At 48.6% G+C, this 22,314-nt stretch overlaps 1 protein-coding gene across 2 annotated transcripts in view; it reads left to right on the forward strand.

The window, feature by feature from the left end:
• Window positions 1-22,314, forward strand: part of CLCN7 (chloride voltage-gated channel 7) — a 273,461-nt gene that overhangs the window by 19,583 nt on the left and 231,564 nt on the right. The gene's annotated exons all lie outside the window — the stretch shown is intronic.

Consider the following 22,314-nt stretch of genomic DNA (forward strand, 5'->3'; position numbering starts at 1 on the left):
GTTCAGCTCTTCATGAGCACTACAGTACTACTGTTGTTCCCTCTTCGATTCACACTTAAAAAATACCCTGAGGCACCCACAAGCTCCCAATGTACTCCGCACCAGGACACAACTGGGTTAACAACCCACTCATTAAAATGGAAAGCATTATTGTGCAGCAAGAGTAGTGGCAAGCCTTTGCTGTATTAACAACCTTAGTCCAACTCTGTGAAGCCTGTGGTCGCAGTTTACTAAGTGTCTCTAATTTAAAGCTGTAACTTTGATATATACATCCATATATTTGTAGCCCGCTCACTGTAAGGCCAAAATTCAGCACTATACTACCAACCAACTATGGATAGCTTTGAATAAGGGCTGACTGGCAGTTCCTCAGATCAAGCTTGCCACTTTGAGGTAACGGGGTGCAATCTTTTAACATATGGAGACCAAAAATGTTGGGACGACCAGCCACCCAATCTTCAAAATAAGACTGCTTCTTCAACTTAAAAGTAGGCAAAATTCCCTATTTTCCTCCTCTCATCATTTTAAGCTATTTTGTGGTTGCATGTGGTATTTACGTACCCGGAGTTTTGGCTACTTGTAAATGCTGATCCACTTTCCTAGTGCTATGTGGGAAGCAACCATCCTTGGTCTTGCATAAACCATTTGTACATTTATAAAGATATTGTCTGAGTGAAAAGTAACTGTACAAAAGTTGCACCAATAGCAACTGCACACCTTCCAGTGTTTGCTATCACTGTTGCAAAACCTTTCCACACAATGTTGGCAAACATTTCCACCCAGAAGAAAAGAAATATGCATAAAGTTTCATGTTTTGCCATGGGACGCTGGACTAAACTTTAGAAGGGGCAAGTATGCATCACACCTGTCAATAGCTACTACACCCCAGAAGACTATTAGGCTCCCACTAGGCAGGGCCTGTAAAACTCCCCATGACACTATAAATGGTGTGTCTCCCAGGGCACTAAAAGGGTCACTGAGGAGCTCCAGAATCACCCACAGTTTTTTTTCTTTCTGAGAGAAAGAAACAGCACCGTGAGAAAGATGGAGTTTCTTAACCATTGCTTGATTATCAATAGTCTGAGGTAAGCAACTATTCGTTCAATTCAGAATCACTTGTTATTGGAGTAACTGGACCTTGGAATCTATAGCAAAGTTGTCGCACAGTGAAGTACTAACTGTCATCAGCATAGAAATAAAATCCTACCCTTGGAATCCAACAAAATATGTAATGGCTTGATAGACACATTCAACACATTGTACTGGTTTTTCATTAACCTTTTGCATGCTTCTGCCCCTTGTGGCTTTCTCCCACGCCTCTGTCTTTTGCATTTCTGGATGGAGTGGTGTCCCCGTAACCATTTTCTTGCTTTGTGCTTCTCAATAGATGCTATGTAATATGAGGCGACTTCCTCACTATATCCTATAAATGTGCATGTTAGGAAATACTCTTGACATGTCTCTTGCCACTTGACTTTACCACTCTACCTGTCTCTACCGCTACATACCTTCTTCTGTCTCACTCTTCACTTCGTCGCCCTGCTTTCTAGCTTTCTACCATACCTTTTATCTGCTCAACTTTCTCTATACCTTGCTATTTTCTTAAACCACATCTCTCTCTGCACTTCATCAATCAGTACATCCGAGCCGCCTGACAGACTCTGTAAGTGGGAGGGCCATAGGCTCGGCAGTGGCTACTTGGTCTTGGTGACCAAAGTCGTTTACTACTGGTGTCCCTGAGGCTATTCTACTATGGCTGTGCAAACTGGGCCATATACAACCCTTTCTGCTCTTCAGTGTCAGGGTAGCGCAGGAGAGCAGTCACTGGTTTCTCAGAAAGATAGTGTTTGAGATCAGAAGCTCAAGATTTCACAGGCAAGTAACAGATGCAATAACATCAGTGTCTATCCCACTGACTGTGTTTTTAGAAAAGAAAGTACTTTTTCAGCATTCATATATACAGGGTAGTGACATGATCCTGGAAACAACTGTCTTGTAGTACTACATTTCTTATCTCCTTTCTTGTTACCTCCTAGTTGGGTGATCCTAGATGAAACTGTCCTCCAGCAATTTGTGGTAGAAGCCTTAATAATAACTCGGGTGCACATGTTGGTGCCCCAGAAGTCAAATGTGCAATGGGTTCATTCGTTTGCTCAAGTTCTTAATCTTAGTCGCTAGCTTGTAGTTTTTTTTTGTGGTTCTTGTTGGGAACCACAGAGAGACTAAAAGACCCTCTGCAGAACAAGCATCTCCTGGCTTTGCTGTAAGGCAGTATGCTTCCTCTCCTTGTTCCTCTGACCAGAAAGATGCTGGTCTTTTCCTCCAAGACAGTCTGTTCCCATGCAGGGGCAGACGGAGCCCTTCTCTGTCTTAGCAGCCAGTCAGACTTATGGGCACTAGGCAGACCCACTCCTCCTGCAGCAGAAATTATAGACTGTAGATGATATTCCATCACCTATGGGAGACTGGCTGTCAGAAAGAGAAAAGCTCTCCTTCCTTCAAGTACTCTGTGGAGCACTCCTTTTCTTGGTCATGAAGAATGTGAAACTGGAACATGGTGGGGTGCAATGGATCACACTTTAATACACTTTTACCAGATGGGGAATGTGGATCCACTGTTTCATACTTCAGAACCGGTCTTAGGTGGTTCTCTTTCAAGTGTTCTTTACAGGCTGCTTTCCAAACACAACCTTTGTGTAAATTTATGCTTTCCACAACAGGTAGCAGTGGTGCGGTCTACAAATGGAAGCACCCAAGACATGGCCATGATGAAGTGTGAGGTGCCCGCACCTAGCTGTCATTAGCATCCCTGAAGCATTATTTTGCGATAGTCAAAGAAAGCAGCCAGACCCAGAGACATTTCAACTTAAATAACAGAAAATACAGTCCCTTCCTTTATCTCTACAGTCCACCAGATGGCTCAGTTTGGAAGAATAAATCAACAACCCCTTGCTAAAACAGTCCTCAGTAATTTGTAAAGATAGCCCTTTCTCAGTCCTCCTCTGTGTCTAGATCTCTATCCTCTAGTAGGAATGCAAGTAATACACTTCCATGGTAGCTGTCCTCATCCTCCATCTTTTGCCGCCCTAAACCAGTGGCATCGAAAATAGATTCCTCGGGCTTCAATACTCACTCATGCACACACAGTCCTACTGCACAGGCAGTTGACCTGCATACATGATCTCACTGCAAGGTTTTGGGTAGTCACATAGTAGCTGGATTTTACATAAGAGGGGCAGTAGGCTGATCTCCCACTGTCTCAGAAAAAAATAGTCCGGTCACACTATGCTGCCACAACCACTTTGTGTTACAAGGACAGAAAAAGCAGTCCTGTCCACTAGGAGGGCATGCTTGTAGTGTCCTGGACCTTTCATAGTTTTGGGACGGGCCTAGACCTCTGAGCACGTGCTAGATTAGCATGCCTACATAGTTATAATAAGTTGCCATAGTCAAAATAAGTTGGCATACCAGGTATACATGCAGTCGGACATTCAGGGGAGCAGCAAAAATGCTAGTTCACTATGCAGCAGACATTCTTGTACCATCTTCTGTCTATCTCATCTCTCTCCATAGGTCAGCTCCTTTCTTTGAACTCGCACATTTCCCACTGCCTAGCTCGACATCTGTGTATACCTGCCCCTTCTGTCTATCTAAGCTCTTTAGGTCCCCTCTCTCTAAAACACACCTTTCCACCACACCTCTCACAGCCTTGCTTCTCTTTGTGCCTACCTCTACATCTCTCTACTCCTCTGTTCTTCACCTCTTTCTACCCTTTCCTTATTGGTGCACCTTACTGCTCGGCTTTCATCTTGGCTCCTGTATCTCTCTCAATCTCATCTCCTCACCTATAACTCCCTCTCCAGTCAGCCATCTCTCCACTCTCTACCTATTTTCACCCACTCCCTACCTACACACTCTTCATTTCCTTACCTCTCATCTCAACAACTGTTTCAGCTTATTCTACTCCACCTCTCATTACATAAACTCTGTTTATCTCACTACCTCTCTTGCTGTCTCGTCTCTCACTAGCTTCTCTACCTCTACTCCTATCACTCATTACCTCCTCTCGCTCTCTTCTCTCTCTCTCTGTTTACCTTCTTCTGTATTTTAGTTTGCTTTCTTTACCTCACCTCTTTTTATACATCTCTACATCACCTCTGTGCCTGTTTTGCCGCATTCCTTCTTCCTCACTCTGTCTCTCTACCTCTGTGCCAACGCTGCCTCTCTTTTGGCTACCTCACCTCCATCTCCCTGCTTCACCTCTTTTCTGTCTACAACTTTTCTTTCGACCCATCACTCTTCCTGCTCTCCCTTTCTCTTGGCTTCACCACTGTCTTTATCCGATCAGTCTATTTACCCCTCTTTTATCATTTTGCTGCCTTTTCATCCTCACCACTCTTTACTACTTTGTGTCTGTTGTCTCTGTTTCTCTAAACATCTCACTCCTCTCCCTCTCTCCTGCTTTAGCTCTCCCTACGTCACCTCTTTCTGTCATAATCCTCTTTGAAGTCCAACGCTCTCCCTCGTTAACATTTCCTTCTCTCTTACCTATCTTTTCGCCTGCGTCTTGCTGTCTGCTTCTTTCACTCTGGCTACCTCACCTTTTATCTCTTTAGCTTAGTTCTCTCCATATGTTCAGCATCCCTCTACTTTAACTGTACTTCTACCTTCTTTGTTTCCTTCTTTACCTCACCCATGTGCCAATCACAATGCCTCTCTGTTCTTGTCCTGTCTCATGTCCTGTCCCATTTCTCTTACTCGGCAGAGCCAAAGGTCACTCTCTGGCCAGAGAAGCACACACTTAGAAAGCGAAGAGAAGGCCCAAGACGGGGCAAGAGGATTAAAGCAAATATTATTCAATGTCATTTAATTATTGGTGACCTTCTGTAATACAGCGAGAATGGCAGTTGTAAGGGTTGATTTATTTGTGATTGCTAATGTTCGTCACTTGAAGGAACAGTTTCAAACACCATGTGCATGTTTCATATTTTGGTATTAGCCATCAGTCCACTAAACAGCCATTGTTACTATGTCTTTCTTACAGTGGCAAGATTGGCACTGAATCCCACATAAATTATTGTTGCAAAACATAAGTATCTAACTCCAAGTGCACAAGCATTGGCACAACCAATAGATCTCGCCTATGCAAGAGCTATTGGCTTTGCCAGTGTGTTTTAGCCATATTATACACCAGCATGGCTGCCGTTCAGCATGGCTAAAGGTTAGTAGTGTAGAGGAGAGTCGCGTGGAGTGTCATAGAGTGGAATGGCTATAAGTGGAGTGGCAGAAAGTGTTGTGTATTGGAGTGGCTTAGTGTGGAGTCGCATAGAGTGGCGTACACTTGCATTAAGTGGGTTGGTGTAGCGTGCATTGATGTAGAGTGTTGCAGAGTTTAGTGGCGTAGAGTGCAGCAGCATTGAGTGCAGTGGCATTGAATTAGGTGGCATACAATGCAGAATTGTAGAATGCAGTAACAGATTAGAGTGGAGTGGTGCAGAGCAGCAGAGAGTGGATTAGTGCAGAGTAGAGTTGCACAGAGTTCAGTAGCAAAAAGTGCAGTATTATAGTGTCCGGGTGCAGTGCAGTAGGGAGGCGGAGAGAGCAGTGGTGTAGAGTGTCTGAGTGCAGTAAATTCGAATGGCATAGACAGCAGGGGCATAGAGTACAGTTGTGTAGAGTGCTTTGGCGTAAAGTACAGTGGTTGAGTCGCTGTGCATAGAATGAAGTGGCGTGGAGTGGTGCAGGGCGGAGTGCAGTGGCGTAGAGGAGATTTTTTCAGAGTAGAGTGAAGTGGCGCAGAGTGCAGTGGTACAGGGTAGAGTGGCATAGAGTGTAATGGCGTACAGTAAAGTGGTGTAGAACGCTGTGGTGCAGAGTAGATTAGAATAGCATACAGTGGATTGGGGTAGAGTGCAGGGGTATAGAGTTGAGTATTGCATAGTAAAGTGCATTGGTGTAGAGTGTTTTGACATTGAGATCAGTGGCATAGAGTGCAGAGTTGCAGGATGGCATAAAGTACAGTCAGCGTGGAGTGGGGATGTGCAGAGTAGATTGGTGTGGCTTAGTTTGGAATGGTGTACAGTTCTAGAAGCGAAGAGTGCATTGGCATAGAGTAGAATTCTGAAATACGTACACAGTTCATTTAAATGTTGCTGTGTGCTAGGAACTTCTTTCCTACCCCTAGTATCCAGAAAGATTGTCACATAAATCCTCTTACTTTGAAGTCGAAGAAAGAAAAGAAAATGATCCTGACATTTGGCTTTAGTCTTTGAATGGAAACAAAATATGACAAGATAAGAACAAGATTAAAATAAATAAATGGCTACATAAATGTTTGTTCAAAGTTTCTCTTGTTAGTATTTTGCCGACAAACACCAGGTAGCTTGAGCTTTCAGCTGCTACTGTGTGCCCTAATTTCTGATAGCCATAATGCAGTCTTCAATTAGCAGAGAATAGATAATACATTTAAAGTTGTTTCCAAAAAAAGTTGCTTCAAAATATGCCTTGACTGGGATCCCGAAAATCCTGAGTGTGACATGAACCATGATGCAGCATGTTTTACCTCTTGAAATGGCATGTTAACACTGCACCTGGTTTTGCAGTTTTTTCCAGTTGCCGTTATTTGGTATTGGCATACTAAATGACCGGCAACTCGTAATAAAGTCCTATTCCACTTACTGTGAGCAATATTTTGTTTTTTCATTTGGTCTTTCTGTGTCTCCCTCCTTCTATCGCTTTTTAGAACTTCTGTACAGTGCTGTGCCCCCTGCCACGCTGGCAAGTGAGAATCCTTTTTAGGTTGCAGTCTACCAAACATCGCCTTTGCCTGGTGTGTTAACCTGGGAAGGCATTCTGCCCGCTGTTTGCCACTTGCTTTGTGGTTTGTAACTCCCTTTTTCTTGCTATCCATTTGCTGGTTAGGCTCTCCAGGTTCACTTCTTCTTCCTTCCCATTGCCCAAACGTTATGCACCAGTATCCTTCCGACAGCTCCCTTTCTGTACGCCGGCCTGTATATCTTGTCCTTATCTTGTCACATTTGCTGTGCGTTCAAAGCCAGAGGTCACATGTCAAGCTTTGTCTTCGAGGGAGCTTGTTGTTTAGTTTGCTTTCAGCTGACTTCAAAGTGAGAACGTTTTAAGGAAAGAAGAATGTCGATTACTCTCCATGGACCCCCATGGACCCCCATGGTACCCCTCCTGTGCTCCATTTATGAGGCTGTATCATAACCCCTAAATAGCACATTATCTAACATGCGGATGACTGATTTATTTTTTGGGCACAGAGAGATTAGTGACTGGCCCAGAATCACAGGATAATGCAGCAGCGATGCCTTTCCTATTTGTTTAGAACAAGACATCCTTCTTATGTGTCGGCGCTGTGAGGCATGACATTCTCTGATTTTCCTGAATTAGAGCGAGGCGTGTTTACCATCTGTTTGTTGCTGTGTGACAATGGGACATTTCTCTGATAATGCACCCTCTTATTGAAAGTGCTTGTACCTGCACTGAGTGAATAAACTGTTGTTGTTCTCCCGGTGGCTCTTGATGACAATATAACATTAAAGATATCAGTGAGTTTCTCTCCTGCACACCGCAATTCAATTTTTGTCATGTGGAAAACGCCCATTATTGGTTAACAATGATCAAATTCTGCAGGATTGCTCATTAAAATGTCAGCTACAATATGGAGAACATCTTCATCACAGAAAATTGGCAGGATAGGCTTTTTTTTTTTTTTTAAGAGCTATGTGTACTGTTGCGTAGTTTGTGACTGGAGATGGTATTACCTGTAAAAACCCAACTTTCAGTGGGATGGTATTCTGGGAGATCAAAGCATGAATTCCAGCCCCTGGAGGAACTGGCTTTTTTTCATCCTTCAGTCCGCACCGAATAAACAGTATGATAAATTCAGTTAAATCGGCTTTGCAGAATACAGCATCAGGTAGAAGAGGATCCATGTCCTGAAACTTTCTGTTAGACTGAGACTTGTTGATGGCTTGTAGAGATTTTGCACACGTTGGTAAGGCAGTTGGGTTTTCAGTCTGTAGCTTTGTTTATGCCTACAGCTGACACAGCTTGTTTTTCTGCAGCTACTTCATTGGTTCAGTTTTGAAAAAGCCACACTGCAGTATTGTGTGCTGGATGTTCCAGACAAAGAAGAGCAGTCTCCAAAATCAAAATGATCAGGAGCAACAATTGTTAATCCTTTCGTGGTAAAGTGACTTGGAAGTGGTGTGCTTGTCTGTTTCACAAGAGTTTACAGCATGCGCTGTTAACAAGTTCCTTCCCCGTACGATGTCATTATAACATGTTGATACATCAATCCTATTCATTGAAATGATTAGCCGTCTACTTTTGCACTTGTCATAAGTTATGTGGACAGTCATTATGTGTAGCAGTTTTCTTTTTGCCAAGATGTAATTCATAAAACATGATTTGGGAAAAGACAGTACATTTGCACAGCATAACCCTGTCAGTTAATGGGATTGTCTTCCACTCTTTTCTCTTATATCTTCAAAGTCATCATCAATGTTGTCGGTTTCTGCTTTTTTTTTCTAGGCTTTTTTCCATTGTATATGACTTGTGGTACTTGTTGTTAAAAGGATAAAATATTTGATCGTCATCAGTTTCAATCTTTTGTGAACTTCCTTTTGCCGTATTTCTGCAGCATCTCAAACTCTCTTCTGTCCAGCTGCAGTTGATGTTAGCTTTTCTTACGGATTAGTTTAGCATATGATGCATTTTTCTTTGTTGAAGGAGCCCTCCGATTTTGTAGTTAGCAACAGACTGTCAGGAGATAGATCCTCTGCTACCACCTGCTTCGCTTATGTTTACAAATTTGAATCAATGGAAAACCTGAAACAAAAAATAAATTACCAATATGATGGCTAAAACACATCATTAAAGAGCTGCCATTTTGGAAAATGGCGGATGTGTTGCTTTGAGGAGTTATCTGTCTCTGTAAGACTACTTGACCTCCAAAACCTATGTTTTGACACTAAAATGAACTATATTGGTCTCATGGTTCCTGAAATATTACATCATCACTGCAACACATCCGCTATTTTTTAAAATGCCGTGCAGCAAAAATCAGCCCGCATTAGCAATGTCTACCAAGCTAAATTACTTATCTAATGATATAAAAGCACAAATGAAAAATGAAAATCTCTGGACAACAATTTTGTTTTTATGGAGGTATTTCAAGGGCCAGGACTACAGGTGCACATTCAATTCACAGGTCAAGCGATCTTTATGAACACTTTCATTCAGTCTAAAATCTGAGATTTTTTGTAATTCTGAAGTGTGGTGGAAAAAAAATATTTGAATATAAACAAAACACATCAGTATACTAGGTGATGACATTTGCACACGTCGTTTGTGTGCAGTAAAAAAGTATTACGTGCAAATATAATGTCCATTTTAATTGAAAATGTGTTGTCTATAATGGCAATGTGCTACCACACAGTGCACACTCCACACTACGCCACTCCACTTTGCTCTGTGCATTTCCACTCTATACCACACCACTTCATTCTGTGCCATTCCACTGTACGCCCCCCACTCAACACTCTGCAACAAACCACTCAACTCCATGCCACCCTAATCTACACCACTCACTCCATGACACGCCACACCACTCCACTCTACCCCTACTCCATTCTACCCCACCCCAATCTATCCCTCTCCACACTACAGTACCTCAGTCTACCCCACCGCACTTTGTTACAGTTTGCCTCTGTCAACTCTACTTCAGTCTACTCCTCTCTGCCCCACTCCAGTCCAACCCATTCTACTCAAATTTACCCCACCCCCAGTCTACCCCAAACCACCCCTCTCTAACCCAATCTACCCCACTGTAACCCAATATACTACACTCCTGCAATCCACTTCACTATTATCCACTCAACCCCACTCCCCTCAGTCTAACCCAGTCCACCCCACTCTGCTCCAAGCTACCCCAGTCCACCCCACTCCAATGTACCCAATCCAACCCACTCCAATCTGCAAACTCCATTCTGCACCAGTCCGATCTTCCCCAGTCCAATTTACGCCACTCCATTCCAAACTCCACTGCAATCTATCCAACTCCTCTTCACTCCCCACAGTCTGTCACGTTCCAGTGCGCCCAGTCCACTATACCACACTGCACTCAAATCTAACCCACTCCACCACAATCTAACCTACTCCTCCCCACTCCAATCCTCCCCATCACACTCACCCCAATCTTCATTACTCCAATCTACCCCTATCTAATGCACTCCAGTCTACCTCACTCTGCCTCAATCTATCCCACTCCACCACACACCACTGCAATCTACCCCGCCCCACTCTACTGCACTCCACACCACTCCAGTCTACCCCACTCCAAACTACCATACTCCATTCATCCCTCTTCAATCTACCCCATTTCAATCTACCACACTCCCCCACTCCATTCCAATCTTCCCTACTCTAATATCCCCAATCTACCCCACTGCACCCTAATCTATCCCCTACACTATACTCCAAGCTACCCTACTCCACTCTTCTTCCCAAATCTATTTTGTGCCACTCCAATGCGACTCCAGTCCAATCTATCCAACTCCACTCGTCTCTCACTTCCCCCGCCCCATTCTACCCCACTCCATTCTAGTCTACCTACTCTAATCCACCCAATCTACCCCTCTCCACTGCACCCTAATCTACCCTCCTCCACTGTATTCCAATCTACCCAACTCCATTCTTCTCAAATCTATCTTGCGCTATTCCAATCTCAACTCCACTCTATCCAACTTCACTCATTCCCACTCCCCTCTCCAATCTACCACCCTCCATTCCACTCTACCCAGTCTACACCACTCCACTTCACTCCAATCTACCATCTGCCACTCCACTCTTCCCCAGTCTATCTCACTGCACTCCAATCCCAACTCGGTCTAGTCTGCCTCCACCCCACTCCACTACACTCTTCCCCTTGCTTACACTCCACGCTATTCTTGACTCCAATCTGTCCAACTCCACTTCTCCCCACTCCAATCTACCCCTCTCTACTCTACCCCATTCCACCCCACTCTTCCCCAATGTACCCCCACACTACGCTTCCGCAATATATTCAATTCTAGCCCAATCTACCTTACCCCAATCTACTCCACCATAATCTGCCCCACTTCACCCCAGTCTACCACGCTAATCTACCAAACTCCCCCTCTCTAGTCTACCCCGCACCACTCTTTGCCAATCTACCGCAATACACTGTACTCCAATCTACCCCACCTCCCACTTCTAACTTTTAGCCATGCTGAACAGCAGCCACATTGGTATACAACATGGCTAAAACACGTTGCCAAGGCAATAGCTCTTGCGTAGGCAAGATTTATTAGCTTTGCCAGTGCTTATTAAACACGGGACTGCTGAATTGAATTGACTGCCAATCTCTAGTTTGTGCACGTGCCTTTCGTATTGGAAAGGAACCAACCCTAGGTCTAATGCTGGGAAAGTAACCGCTCTGGCAAGTTTAATATTGTGCAACTTGCCCCGCATGCCTGCATTCTGGTTTCTTCTGAACTATAGCTCCATTATCGACAGTTCCTCTTTCTTTTTGTCTGATTTTCCTACAGTCTGCGTCCATCCATTTATGCTCGTGTACAGGGGTGGGGCAGCAATGTCAGTAAAGGGAAGCTAGGATTGTGAAACTAGTACTGCTAGGAAATCTCTCCTGTTTATTTCCCTCCAAAAAGAGAAGCGTTTCCACTCTTCTGATTCATAGCGCGCACACATGGCGAATTCAACATGCAAAGGCAGCTGTCTTTTGTAGTGGGTAATACTGCCTGTTAATGTCTCAAAGGCTTCCTGCTAGTGTTACATGATCTCAAACCTCATTATTTCTTCTTACACAATAAATAAAAATAATCGCTGCACCTGCATAGAACATTCGACCATGTGTATGGTCTGTTTCACAGGTGATAGATGAGAGAGGTGAGGGACGGATTTGTGGAGACTGGGTCATAGCAGAAGAGAGGGAGGCCATGGGAGAAGTAGTGGGAAGGCCAGATTAGAGGTGGAGTAGGGGGCCAGGCAGAAGTGGAGAGAGGGGGGACCAGAGCAGAAAGAGGGGTGGGGGGCTAGGGCATAGGTGGAGAGGGGTGGGGGGCTAGGGCATAGGTGGAGAGGGGTGGGGGGCTAGGGCATAGGTGGAGAGGGGTGGAAGGGCTAGGGCATAGGTGGAGAGGGGTGGAAGGGCTAGGGCAGAGTTGGAGAGGGGTGGAGGGGCTAGGGCAGAGGTGGAGAGGGGTGGAGGGGCTAGGGCAGAGGTGGAGAGGGGTGGAGGGGCTAGGGCAGAGGTGGAGAGGGGTGGAGGGGCTAGGGCAGAGGTGGAGAGGGGTGGAGGGGCTAGGGCAGAGGTGGAGGGGAACAGGGCAGAGGTGGAGGTGGAGGGGAACAGGGCGGAGGTGGAGGGGGAGGGGAACAGGGCGGAGGTGGAGGGGGAGGGGAACAGGGCGGAGGTGGAGGGGGAGGGGAACAGGGCGGAGGTGGAGGGGGAGGGGAACAGGGCGGAGGTGGAGGGGGAGGGGAACAGGGCGGAGGTGGAGGGGAACAGGGCGGAGGTGGAGAGGGAGGGGAACAGGTCGGAGGTGGAGAGGGAGGGGAACAGGTCGGAGGTGGAGAGGGGAGTAGGAGCCAGGGCAGAGGTGGAGAGGGGAGTAGGAGCCAGGGCAGAGGTGGAGAGGGGAGTAGGAGCCAGGGCAGAGGTGGAGAGGGGAGTAGGAGCCAGGGCAGAGGTGGAGAGGGGAGTAGGAGCCAGGGCAGAGGTGGAGAGGGGAGTAGGAGCCAGGGCAGAGGTGGAGAGGGGAGTAGGAGCCAGGGCAGAGGTGGAGAGGGGAGTAGGAGCCAGGGCAGAGGTGGAGAGGGGAGTAGGAGCCAGGGCAGAGGTGGAGAGGGGAGTAGGAGCCAGGGCAGAGGTGGAGAGGGGAGTAGGAGCCAGGGCAGAGGTGGAGAGGGGAGTAGGAGCCAGGGCAGAGGTGGAGAGGGGAGTAGGAGCCAGGGCAGAGGTGGAGAGGGGAGTAGGAGCCAGGGCAGAGGTGGAGAGGGGAGTAGGAGCCAGGGCAGAGGTGGAGAGGGGAGTAGGAGCCAGGGCAGAGGTGGAGAGGGGAGTAGGAGCCAGGGCAGAGGTGGAGAGGGGAGTAGGAGCCAGGGCAGAGGGGGAGAGGGGAGTAGGAGCCAGGGCAGAGGGGGAGAGGGGAGTAGGAGCCAGGGCAGAGGGGGAGAGGGGAGTAGTGGCCAGGGCAAGGTGGGGGGCAAAGGTGAAGAGCGTACAGGGACAGGGCAGAGGTGGAGAGAGGGCAGGGCAGAGGTGGAGAGGGGAGTAGGGGCCAGGGCAAGGTGGGGGGCAAGGGTGAAGAGCGTACAGGGAGCAGGGCAGAGGTGGGGGAGGGGGGAGCAGGGCAGAGGTGGGGGAGGGGGCAGTAGGGCAGAGGTGGGGGAGGGGGCAGTAGGGCAGAGGTGGAGAGAGGACAGGGGCAGGGCAGAGGTGGAGAGAGGACAGGGGCAGGGCAGAGGTGGAGAGAGGACAGGGGCAGGGCAGAGGTGGAGAGAGGACAGGGGCAGGGCAGAGGTGGAGAGAGGACAGGGGCAGGGCAGAGGTGGAGAGAGGACAGGGGCAGGGCAGAGGAGGAGAGAGGACAGGGGCAGGGCAGAGGAGGAGAGAGGACAGGGGCAGGGCAGAGGAGGAGAGAGGGCAGGGGCAGGGCAGAGGAGGAGAGAGGGCAGGGGCAGGGCAGAGGAGGAGAGAGGGCAGGGGCAAGGCAGAGGAGGAGAGAGGGCAGGGGCAGGGCAGAGGAGGAGAGAGGGCAGGGGCAGGGCAGAGGAGGAGAGAGGGCAGGGGCAGGGCAGAGGAGGAGAGAGGGCAGGGGCAGGGCAGAGGAGGAGAGAGGGCAGGGGCAGGGCAGAGGAGGAGAGAGGGCAGGGGCAGGGCAGAGGAGGAGAGAGGGCAGGGCAGAGGAGGAGAGAGGGCAGGGCAGAGGAGGAGAGAGGGCAGGGGCAGGGCAGAGGAGGAGAGAGGGCAGGGGCAGGGCAGAGGAGGAGAGAGGGCAGGGCCGAGGAGGAGAGAGGGCAGGGGCAGGGCCGAGGAGGAGAGAGGGCAGGGGCAGGGCCGAGGAGGAGAGAGGGCAGGGGCAGGGCCGAGGAGGAGAGAGGGCAGGGGCAGGGCCGAGGGGGAGAGAGGGCAGGGGCAGGGCCGAGGGGGAGAGAGGGCAGGGGCAGGGCCGAGGGGGAGAGAGGGCAGGGGCAGGGCCGAGGAGGAGAGAGGGCAGGGACAGGGCCGAGGAGGAGAGAGGGCAGGGACAGGGCAGAGGTGGAGGGGTGACTGGACAGACAGAACATAGGTGAAAGGTGGATGGCAGGGAAGAGTTGGAGGGGGTGACTAGGCAGGTGGAGGGGGGATGACTGGGCAGAGGTGGAGAGAGGGAGGCCATGGTCGAGGTGGAGGGGGTGATCAGGACAGAGGTGAGGAACGGGGGCCAAAGCAAAAGTGGAGAATGGGGAGGCAGGGCAAAGGTGGAGAATGGGGGGGACCAGGGCAGAGGTGGAGAGACGGAGGACCAGGGCAGAGGTGGAAAGAGGGGTGGGGGCCAGGGCAGAGGTGGAGAGAGAGGGCAGGGACAGGGCACAGGTGGAGCGGGGAATGACTGGGCACAGGTGGAGGGGGGAATGACTGGGCAGAGGTGAAGAGGGGGAACAGGGCAGAGGTGGAGAAGGGGGGGCCAGGGCAGAGGTGGAAAGAGACAGATGGATAGGGCAGAGGTGGAGAGGAAGGTGGGTGTGGCTGAGGTGGAAGGCGACATGGTCGAGGGGAAGGAACAGGGCAGAGGTGGAGAGTTGGGGAGGGGCGGGGCAGAGGTGGAGAGTTGGGGAGGGGCGGGGCAGAGGTGGAGAGTTGGGGAGGGGCGGGGCAGAGGTGGAGAGTTGGGGAGGGGCGGGGCAGAGGTGGAGAGTTGGGGAGGGGCGGGGCAGAGGTGGAGAGTTGGGGAGGGGCGGGGCAGAGGTGGAGAGTTGGGGAGGGGCGGGGCAGAGGTGGAGAGTTGGGGAGGGGCGGGGCAGAGGTGGAGAGTTGGGGAGGGGCGGGGCAGAGGTGGAGAGTTGGGGAGGGGCGGGGCAGAGGTGGAGAGTTGGGGAGGGGCGGGGCAGAGGTGGAGAGTTGGGGAGGGGCGGGGCAGAGGTGGAGAGTTGGGGAGGGGCGGGGCAGAGGTGGAGAGTTGGGGAGGGGCGGGGCAGAGGTGGAGAGTTGGGGAGGGGCGGGGCAGAGGTGGAGAGTTGGGGCGGGGCGGGGCAGAGGTGGAGAGTTGGGGCGGGGCAGAGTGGAGAGTTGGGGCGGGGCAGAGTGGAGAGTTGGGGAGGGGCGGGGCAGGGTGGAGAGTTGGGGAGGGGCAGGGCAGAGGTGGAGAGTTGGGGCGGGGCAGAGGTGGAGAGGTGGAGAGTTGGGGAGGGGCAGGGCAGAGGTGGAGAGTTGGGGAGGGCCAGGGCAGAGGTGGAGAGTTGGGGAGGGGCAGGGCAGAGGTGGAGAGTTGGGGAGGGGCAGGGCAGAGGTGGAGAGTTGGGGAGGGGCAGGGCAGAGGTGGAGAGTTGGGGAGGGGCAGGGCAGAGGTGGAGAGTTGGGGAGGGGCAGGGCAGAGGTGGAGAGTTGGGGAGGGGCAGGGCAGAGGTGGAGAGTTGGGGAGGGGCAGGGCAGAGGTGGAGAGTTGGGGAGGGGCAGGGCAGAGGTGGAGAGTTGGGGAGGGGCAGGGCAGAGGTGGAGAGTTGGGGAGGGGCAGGGCAGAGGTGGAGAGTTGGGGAGGGGCAGGGCAGAGGTGGAGAGTTGGGGAGGGGCAGAGGTGGAGGTGGAGAGTTGGGGAGGGACAGGGCTGAGTTGGGGAGGGACAGGGCTGGGGTGGAGAAAGGTGGGGACAAAGCAGAAGTGGAGAGAGGACCGAGGTAGATGACCTTCTAATGTTAGAGCAAAAAGGAGGACCGGACAGTGGAAGGGGGTGCAAGGCAGAGGTAGTATAAGAGGATGACCAGTCAGTGATCGAAAGAGGCAGAGAAGGCAAAAGTAGAGCAAAGCTACAGCGTGGGATAGAGTTGGACTGAAGAGCGCTGGTCAAGTGGGGTGGAGAGGAGGCAAGGGAAAGAGATAGAGTGAATTCATACAGGAGGGCGGGTCTAGAGCGCAGGCAGACAGGAAAGCAAGAGTGGAGCAAAGGTTGGGGGGGGGAGAGGGTTAGAGTGACCGCCCACCCCACCACATTCACATGTTTATAACTCCACCAACTGGCTACCAATTTAAAAGCAAGTCGGCTCACCAACCAGAACCTGGTGCTCAAAGTGCTGAGGTGTGTTTACGCAATAATACACTGGATGGGTGTATGAAGCTGGCCTGGTGTGTGGTGGGTACCTATGGTACTTGCACCTTATACCAGGTATCCCCTCTTAGTGAAATGTAGGCAGTGTCTAGAAGCCAGGCTCCCTAGAGGAAGCTGTGAGTGAGCAGTCAAGGCTTATCTAGGAGACATGCAAAGCTCATGAAATACCACTGTAGTCGCACAGCACTTACACACACACACACGAAAGAAAACACTCAGTTGTTAAAAAATAAAGGTACTTTATTTTTGGCACAAATCGCCACAAAATACTAGACAGGTGACCCATCCTTGGGAGGTAAATAATGCAATAAATCTATACACTAGCAATCAGAAATAGTCATAGAAAAGGTTAGAAAACAGTGCAAACAGTAATCACCAATAGTGACCCTAGGGGGAGCACAAACCATGCACTAAGAAAATGGAATGCGAACAAGGTACCCCCCACCTAGGTAAGTGAAATGTGTAGAGGGGAGCTGGGAGTACTTGAGAAACACAAAGGTAAGCAACACAGTACACCCCAGCTACCAGGAATTTCAGAGTAAAACACTGGGTTTTCCCCAAACCACCCAAAAGGAGGAAAAGTAGACACCCAGAGAAGACTGCAAGAAAACTAGTGGTGGATTCCTAAAGAAAGAAGACCAGTGGAGAGAGGGGACCAAGTCCAAGAGTCACAGTGGAGTCCAGGAGGAGTAGGAGGTACTACCCACCCAGCTGTGGATGCCGAGGTTGGTCGACTGTAATGAAGAACAGGTCAGCACTGGAGCAGGAGAAGAGTTCCTGATGGATGCAGAAGATGTCCCACGCCAGAAGAAAGATTGCAGAGGGGTGTTGGTGCATGATTTCCAGCAACAAGCCCTGGCAAAGGAAACTTGCGGTTAGTGGAAAAGAGGGGCTGCTGAGGACCAGCAAGGCCCAGGAGGACTCTCCCCATGAGGGGGAGTCACAGGGGACCCTCAGCATTGCATGGAGTCCACAGGAGCAGAGGCAGCACCCACAGGAGTCCCACAGGAAGGGGACACAGGAGTCGCAGAAGGAGCCCACACAGCACTACAACAGTGGATCCCATGCCGCAGGAGAACCACACAGGAGGCTGTGCTTTGCAGGATGGAGTGCTGGGGGCTGGAGCTACACGTCGCCTGAAGATCTCTTGGAGGAGATGCAAACAAGCCTTGGCAGCTGCAAGAGACAGTGCACGGGGTACTGTCCTGCGTGGGAAGGCGAAGGCTTACCTCCATCAAAGTTGGACAGCTTGCAGAGAGGACCAAGAGGACTACTCTGGACCACCACCCGTGATGCAGGATCCACCCAGCTCAGCAGCAGAGGGGATCCACGCAGCCAGTCGTCGCTTGTTGTAGGTGCCTGTGGTTGCAGGGGAGACACTCGTTCACTGCAAGCGAGATTCCTTCTCTTTCTTGTGCAGGCTGAAGAGTTGCAGTCTTTTAAGGATGCATGTCGAGGAAATTGTTGCAGAGCTGGCAGGAGCCCTGGAAACAATGTTGCTGAAGAGTCCTTTCTAGGAAGCAGCTTGTGTGGTCCTTGAGGTTCTAGTTGCCGTTCCGGAGGCCAGAACTCGAAGTGAAGGTTGCAGAGGAGTCCTGATGGAATCTTGGAAGCCGAATCTGAGGACCCACCCCAGAGAGAGACCCTAAATTGCTCTGAAAGGGGGATTGGTCACCTAACCATGCAAGCACTTATCAGGAGGGGGCTCTGACTTCACCTGCCTGGCCTGGCCACTCAGATGCTCCCAGAGTTCCCTGCCATCCTTTGAAACAAGATGGCAGAGCCCAGGGACCCTCTCTAGGAGCTCTGGGCACTGCCCCTGGGGTGGTGATGGACGGGAGTGGTCACTCCCCTTTCCATTGTCCAGTGTCACTCCAGAACAGGGACTGGGGGTCCCTGAACAGGTGGAGTGGTGTATGCAGGGCTCCATTTTGTCTAACCTTTAATCTCACAAGCAAAATTGTATGCCTTCAGCAGCCCTGCTCATTTTCGTTTCTTACAAATGTGCTGGTTTCTTAGAATTGCTTTCAAAACTTTGCAGAGGGCCTAACCGTCCCATGCTCTCAAATGTTATTTCTGTGCTTGAACATCCTGTTCTTGTGGTTCAACGGTGTTACAGGAAAAGTTTGCTTGAATGTGTTTGGAAATTATGCCGCCTGTATAGCGTGGTTAAGTGGGTATTGCAATACGACATAGGAAGAAAGGAGAAGAGGTCAGTTGCTCTTGGCCAGAGAGTATCATCGACACTCTTTGAGGGTGACCCGCTACAGCAAAATAAAATGCTATCTTGAAGCAAACTCTGAATCCTTATATTCTATCTCGTAGAAATTAAGCCCTTACAAGAAGAGACTTGTAAATTTATTTCATACAGCTATGAAGTTGTCAATTGACTCGTCTTGAAATTGTTACCATGTGAAAAATGTATGCCTTTCAACAATGATACTAAGGTCATCCTTGAAATGATTTTTCTAGTATATTGACTGCCTCAGTAAAGACATCCCCTTGGTCAGATGATGACGGTTGTGCTTGTGATTGGTGATCAAAAAATCTTTGCCCTTCCGTCCCAAGGCAATTATATCAAATTGCTTTCTTCATAATTGCTGAAAAGTTCAATCCATCAATGACAACTAAATAACTTTTAAAGGACTTGTACCAATTGTGCCATTTAACTGTAGGAAAACCTGTTTCAGACAGAAACACAGTTGGCAAATTTGCAGTTTGCATGACAAAAAGAGTCAACTAAATATAAACTGTAACTAAGAAATAAAGTGACAAGAGAATGAAAACAGAGAGTTTCTGAGCAATTACCAATGGAAGACAAAATAACAATTCAATGCACAGAACATACGATTACTAAACGCAGTGTAAACCAGTGCAGAATAAATAAGAAATACATAAGGTACTTTAGGACTATAACAAAAGTAGTGATAGTGCGTAAATCGCTGAAGAGACTCGCTATAGATACTAAATAAGGCTGTTTTTAAAGTGAGAGAATTGTAGGTGTGCGAGTCACAGTTGAATAGACTCGCTGTATAATTAAAAAAGAAAAAAAAGAAAAAAAAAGTGCCAGTTACAGCACTGAAATTGAAATCCAAACTTGCTTAAAAGATTTAAACGTGCAAGTAACTGCACACATTAATAACGATAGAGGAACGTTTTAACTTGCATGTACAAATCCAAATTTTCTTGAGCGGACTCCAATCCACGGCAAGATCTCGCTGGACAATGATAAAGTGTGCGAGTCACTGTAACATCACTAACAAGCATTTACAATGCAACGGGTCTCGCGTTTGCTCATGTTAGAGCTGATCGGGTTGTAAACTCCTAACCCGACTTTTCACCTATCAGGCAAAAGTGCATTTATGTACATAACCCGAAAAAGTGAAATCAAGTATGGAAAGCGCTTGACTTCTGCCAAGCGAGATCGGGCTCGTAAATTAGAGAAAAAAAAGTCCACGAGCCCGATGGAAAACAGCGAGCCTCGCATGTTTTCTGTACTTGGTTGCTGTGCTGGAGGAGGGCTAGCCACCGGAAAAGGCATGACGTATGCGTGCCTTCGACTAATGAAAGCAAGCAGATTTTATTAGGGAAGCCCACGAACCAATAAAAAACACTGACGTGAAGTTGACAGGGCTCCGAGCCCTTTTCTAAATACAAAAGAGTCTCGCTGCGAAACGCAGGCTCGACCCTAAAAACAGGGCTCACTAAGGGCCAGATGTACCAAAGGATTTTACCCATTCTGTGTCTCTGGAAAAAAGCTTTCGTACATATGGCCCTAAGTGTGCGAGTCACTGTACACGTCAATGTCACTATGACAACGCTGTTTCCACTTGCACATGCACAGCTGAAAGCTGTTAAACGGACTCTGATCAGATGTCAAAAGCGTAACGTTTCCACACGCTCACCCCCAAACCGTGTTAAATACTTTGTATCACAGAAAACATTTAACTTCACCATCAGTTGCAAATACCAAAAGTGTGCGAATCACGGAAATCCAAAATTAGACTTGCTTTAAAGATTTAAGTGTGCGAGTCACTGTAAAAATAACTGTCAGAAATGTAATGTAGCCTCCGTTTGTTTGAGCACAGCCAATTACTCCAGAAGAAAAAGTATAACAGCTTCCACCAGACATGCTTCTTAAAAAAGGTTTGCTGCTCCTACAACTTTATCTAAAATTTTATCGAAAATGCCACCTTACCATCAAGAAGCGATATAAAATAACCTGTGAATGTCAGGTCAGGGTGTGAGGACACTCAAAATAAAGCAGAGAAATGCGTAGGTTTGGAAACGGTGTTGACAGATCCACCCTCGTTGCCAATTCATGTGGTATCTGATAACAGATGAACCGCACTCTGAACCTAGTTTCTCTGATCGTGAAGCATTCAGAGGTGGCAAGATAGAGCGAACATGTTTCTTAACGTTGTTTTTAGTTCTTCTGAAGCGCTTTTAGAGTGTATTATCAGGGGCGGTGTTATAATCTGACATTTCTGTTGCACAGTGCGCTTCTGCTGGTAATTCAGAGTCCTCTGTTTAGTCGATTCTCAGTCCTTCTGTTTCCTTACCCGTTCTCCCTGCCTGCACTGTGAAAGGCGTAAATAAATGTTGATTTTGCCATCGTACTAGTGTGTCTTATCCTTTGCTTAGAGATCTCGCAAGCCTAGTTTCTGCTCCAGCCTCACCCCTTTCTTCCTTAATAGTACTGCTGACTTACCCTCCGCGTGAACTACAGCGTCGCTTGGAAAGCTCTGTGTACCCCGATGAGGCCATCCTCCTCCACACGGTTTATTGGCAGCAGGGTATGGTTATTCAGGAAAAAAACAGGAACAGCCACTTGGTGAAGGAAATCGAAGCACATATAAACCATCCCAATTATTGATGCACAATAGTCCATATAATGAACCTTAGCAACCCAAAAGCATGATGGACGCTCGCTTATCAATGCAAACACTCAACCCCAGTTCCAGATCTGGGTTTAATCCATCGTTCTTTTGCTCACCATGCCACCCCATTTTGGACCCATCCATATACAAATCAGTCTTGACCCTGTTCCCCATGGGAATTGTCCAGCCTGAATTGCCAGGCTAGGTCCTCCCTGGACCAGAAGCAAGCATCCTATACAGGCTATAGTGTAGGTGTTGGTTGGGTGTATGAATATAGAATGTTTTTAGCACCAAGGATGTTCTACATCCTCTTTTAATCCAGAGTACTGCTAATAGCATTCTGGATGTGGCGCTTGTGATTGGCAATGCCATGCTCCTGTACTATTGGGTATAACAGTGCTTCTTTGTGCACTGCTTTGTAGACTCGGACAGTTTTTACTCTCCTTAACAAGAAGACACTGAAGACTTTTCTTCATTTTGGATACTTTGTCTATTAACACATGTTGGTTAAGCAATCTCTGCAGTATTAACTGGTGCATACTGTCCCAAAAGGGGAGGACGTAGGTTAGGAGTTCAGAGATCTTATGTACTATGAGTATCTAAGACATGTAACTACTGTACCTTTTTAGTACAGGGTGCTGTGCAAAGGCCGTGTTGAATGGGATCCCAGAGGAGTGAGCAGCTTGGTAGCCAGTCAGATTGCACGATAATAGTGCAGTGTTCCTGAGTAGGATTGCAGGACAATAATGTGGTGTCTTGGCCGTTGATATCGCAACATGACAGTTACTGTTCTGAACAATGTAGGATCAATTCTTTTGATGGCTACAAGAGATTTTAACTGCTCTCTGTAATTTTCTCGATTATGCTGCAACCATCTTTCCTGCTAAAAATAGTCAGGAATGTTGCACTAGTCAGGAATGCACTAGTGCGTAACATGTAACGCTATCAAACGGTGATAATTGCATAGTCAACTATATTTGACAGGACTGCGTTTTTGAATCGCAAGAGACAAGGAGGAGTTCTGAGGATTGACTAAAAGATACCTCTTTCCAGAACTTCAT

Source organism: Pleurodeles waltl, chromosome 10 (assembly GCF_031143425.1).
Source record: "Pleurodeles waltl isolate 20211129_DDA chromosome 10, aPleWal1.hap1.20221129, whole genome shotgun sequence".
NCBI lineage: Eukaryota > Metazoa > Chordata > Amphibia > Caudata > Salamandridae > Pleurodeles > Pleurodeles waltl.